Consider the following 4,677-nt stretch of genomic DNA (forward strand, 5'->3'; position numbering starts at 1 on the left):
CAATGGTTGTTTTAAATCTTTCACTGCAATATAAAAATGAAGTAAACAGTAATTACACACATACCAATTTTCCCCAAAGCAAACAAAAAAAGTGTAAACAGGAAAATAACTCTGCCTATACTTATACAGCTTTTCAAATCATGTTATTAATAGATAGGCCTTTCATTCAGGGTTCAAGAAATTTTAAAATAACAGCAATTATTTTCATTTTAAGAAAAGGTTTCCTTTCTCCCCTCCCTCACCTCAAGTATTTAACATGAAAGAATGGGCTCTCATATTCAGTAATTTTATACCTAATGTGAAACAGCAATAATTAACCATCAATTTGGCATTTCTGTTTATAGTAGCTACAAATTGTTTTTTCAATTTCGCCAGCTATTATCCAGTGTTGTCATGAAACAGAGACTGTAAATTTTAGGTAGCAAAGGATTCTTTCTGAAACCAATGTTAACTCAAAGAAATATAAAGCATAGCATTACACTAAAGTTCTGAATCTAGTACACTAAAAAGAATGCAATCTAGGAAAAGTTATCTACTATTTTATAGAAGCAATAAAGACCTACAAAAATGGATTTTTTGCTTGTATTATATGATAACACAGTGTGGATCAGTGGCATCTGCTAATTGCAGCAGACTTGCGCTGTATTTATCCCTGCCAACATCCTAGATCCTTCCCCCAACAATCTACTACCTTATACAATGTATTGTGGATATGAGCTCAAGTCATTCCAGATAATCCAGTGAACAGAGTTATTGTGATGCACTGGTATGAAGTGTGAGATACAAAAGAGTCCCTTTCAAACTTCATCGAAGTTCTGCTATAGAAGAAATTGGGCAAATTTTCTTACTTCTTATAAACAAAATATGCTCATATCACAAGCCCTTCAGGAAATCCTAGTGCCTTTAACCTTTCTATAGTTCATAGGACCACATCCAGCTTCTGCAGTTTCTCCACTGCCATCTCCACCTTCTCCTCCCTGGCCACCAGGTTCTCAAACCAGTTGAGGTAACATCTGAATAAAATGCTTTAGTGTTGGCTAATTTGCTGCAGTAACAGGATTCTTTCCACCTACCTGTTATAGCAATGCTGGAAGCAGGGAAGGATTCTGATGAGTAATTTGTTTCATCTGTTGATATTGAAGCCGATTATATAAAAATCCACGGGGATGTCCTCCAGAACTTGTAGTTGTTGCTGTCATAGCTGCAGGGGCTACCGCCACTGCTGAAGACTGAGGAACCCCAGTACTAGCTGCTGGAGGAGGGTCAACCACAGCCTGATTTTTTCTACCTCTAGGGATTCCATTGAAAGATACTTCACTGCTCTATGGGGGGTGTTGAAAACGGCTCTCAGGGCTGCAATTACATGCTTTCGTGTACGGCCCACTGGCTTGATCTCAGCTACCATATTGTCATAGGACTGACCTGTCACAAGTACACTTGTTGCATCTTCAAAAAGGTTTGACAGAGAAGAATCTCTTGATGTACTGTCAGTTGATGCTGGGGCAGTAGCCACTGGTGTGTCTGCTGGCTTTTCTGCAGGTTTCCCTTGTTTAGTTGCACTAGCATGTGCAGGTGCAGAAGATGCTGTCTTTGATGCTGGAGGGATAGATTCTGGTGTGGAAGTGGGAGCCAAAGCAGGGCTGGGGGGTTGGGGGCCTGAGCTGCAGCTGTTGCTGTGGAGGAACTAACTGTGGTATTTGATTGCTGAGCTGTAGCTGGGGCTGCTGTTGTCACTGCTTTGGTTTTGTCACCATAACCAACCCAAAGTTTTTCTCATCAATTTTATATTCTTTGAGAGCAGTCTCATCATTGAGGATTTGCCTGCAGACATTAATTTTTGACCTGCTACTGAAAAATCATCCTTCTCCTTTCAGATTCAAACTTCTCTTTCAGTGCTTTCACCATCTCAAGGTCGAGGTCGACCTTGAAGGTCTACTCCTGGAGAGTCTTCAGGGTGACCTTCATGGTGCCACTGGGCACCTCCGCTGCCTTCACAGCATCAACTGCTGGGTGGGGTCGATGGCCTGGCCAAGCCCCAGGGTCGCCCGTGCTCCTCACATCTATCACATTTGCCCCTCGGAGCAGCCTCTTCCCCAGCCCCGGCTCCAGGTCATGTGGCTGCCTTCACAGCTGTGGCCTTCTCCGTGAGCTCACTGAGTATGTAGGAAGCACAGGGAGCTCTATAAGACAAACAGAGACTCTGCTAGCTCACCATAGGATGGTGGTCTCCATCATTGTGACTCACCCCACATGGTGGACAGATTCTTAATGTGACCCCAGTCATCCCCAGCTCCTAGTATTCAAGCCATTGTGTGATCCTCTTCCCTTGAGTACCAGTGGGACACATGACTTACTTCTAACAGGTAGACTAGAGCAAAATGATGTGATGTATGTGCTTGTGTCTATGTGTGTACATAATTATGTGATATCAGATTGTAACGCTTATCTTGTTGGAGTCTCTCCCTTGTTCACTGTGAGGAAACCAGAGACCATGTTGGGGAACCCCACATGACAAGAATCTATGGGGGACCTCTAGGACTGAGGGCAGCCTGCAAGTAACAGGCTGTAAGAAACTGGAGCCCTTAGTCCTACAGTTCCAAGAAGCTGAATTTACCAGAAACTTGAGTAAGCTTGGAAGCAGATCCTTCTCTAGTAGAGCCTGAGATGAGAAGTCAGCTCCAGCAGTCACTGATCGCCACCTTGCCAAGGCCCTAAGCAGAGGAGCCAGAGAAGCCATGCCTGACTCCTCCCACAGAAACTAAGATAATAAATGTGTTGTTTTAAGTCCCTGAGTTTGTGGTAATGTTGTTCCCCAGTAATAATTAATATATCTAGAAAACCATGGTTCGTGTGTTCAGTATTTCTAAGCTTGGCATGCAAAGAATATTGATAATGATTTAAAAAAAAATAGATGTTCAAAGCAAGCTATTGAGAATTAAATGTTTGTAAAATAGGTGAATGAGAAGAGTAGGCCTCTAAATGGACAGAGGGAAATGGTTATAGACCATGTCATAAATCTTGATATGAAAGTTATGGGCTATTGATTTCTCAGTTTTGTTTGTTTGGGTTTTTAAAAATTTGATTTTTGAAAAATGAGCATTGATTTGTGACATGGAGGTGAGGCCATTACTCACCTATTTGTTGATGTGATGGGAGTAGTGGCTCGACACTAACAATTTGAAAAGAAAGTTGAAGAATAGAAAAAAGAAAGTAAAATGGACTTTAAGGAAGAGAATGTTGAGGAAATAATAGAAGGAACAGGGTTTTCTTTTAAATATTTTTTTAAATATGAAGACTTGAGTACATTTATGCATTTATTTCAGAAGAGCAACTGAAAGAAAGAGAAGAAACAATTGAAAATGTAAACTTCCTAAGACGTGGAAGGAAAAAGAGTCCAACCTACAGCTAGAAATACTGATGGGGTGAAGGAGGGATACCACATCTAATTTAACTGACAACAATTTGTGCAGGAAAGAAAAGAGTACATGCAATAAGTTTCTAGTTTTTTTTTTTTTTTCTATGAAATAGGTATCAGTTTATCTGCTATGACTTAGGAAAAATTTTGGGGAGGGTTAGATTACACATTTGAAAAGACAAGTTTTAGAAGAAAGTACCGAGAAAAGTGGGGCCATGAGTTTAACAGCAAAACTCCCTAAATTTTCTGGACAGTGAAGAGGGCCCAAGTGAGTTAGTGTTTATACCTGTAGTATACATCCATCCTCCCTGCCATGACTTTTTGAGTCAGTGTCTCACTACTGTGAGTATAAACAGAGAAAGCAGGTAATCAGGGTTAGGGTATTGGCAATAGCATTAATGAAACAGGGGAATCTAAGAATCTAAGCAGGATAAGGAGGAATTAAAAGGAAGAAAGGCTGATGGATTAGAAGAAAGTCAAAAGGCAAGTAAACTAAAGGTCCTGATGAGATGTAACACAGGTTGAAACTATAGCCTACAGGCCAAATCTGGCCCTGCATTTGGACAAGCCACAGGCAAAAAAGTATTTGACATTTCTATTTTTTTTTATTTTAGCATATTACCGGGGTACACTGACATTTCTAAATGGTTGAAAAAAATCAGACATATATTTTGATACATGTAAAAATTATACAACATTCAAGCTTCAGTGTCCATAAAGGTTTATATATTCTTAACAAATGCCAATTTGCTTGCTCATTGTCTTTGCTGGTTTTGTACCATAATGGCAGACTTGATTAGTTGCGATGGAGATGCAATGGGGTGGAAAACCTATAATATTTACTATCTGGCCCCTGAGTTTTTGCTCAGAAGGTGGTTACAGAATTAATGCTTTTGAAAATAGAGCAATTTTGTGATAATGATGTCTAGGTTGTGACCATGAGATTCGAATTTAAGGTTTTAGGGAGAAATGATTAGAAGGTCAAAGAATTGAAAGTGTTGTTAGATTAGTCAATAATTTGAATATTGAAATCACTTAGAGTGACACAAGTGCTGAAGTCTTTGGTAAAAGATTGGAGGTAATTAGGGGGTTCTAGGCAGCATCAATGGGAAGAGAGTATTCAGTTTAAAAGGTGGAAGATCCAAAATAGCAGAGTCCTTTTAATGGAGTATGAGTAATTGCTTTCAAGAAAGATGGTTACTGAACATGATGCAGCCTTGTGATTGCTGTTCCAGCTACTCTAGATCAGAATGGTAGGAAAC

General features: G+C 40.0%; 1 pseudogene; it reads right to left on the reverse strand.

Annotated features, from left to right (window-relative positions):
- Positions 1 to 797: 797 nt before the first annotated feature.
- On the reverse strand, positions 798 to 1,965 carry LOC138376985 (UV excision repair protein RAD23 homolog B pseudogene; annotated as a pseudogene).
- Positions 1,966 to 4,677: the final 2,712 nt, after the last annotated feature.

Source organism: Eulemur rufifrons, chromosome 29, assembly GCF_041146395.1.
Source record: "Eulemur rufifrons isolate Redbay chromosome 29, OSU_ERuf_1, whole genome shotgun sequence".
NCBI lineage: Eukaryota > Metazoa > Chordata > Mammalia > Primates > Lemuridae > Eulemur > Eulemur rufifrons.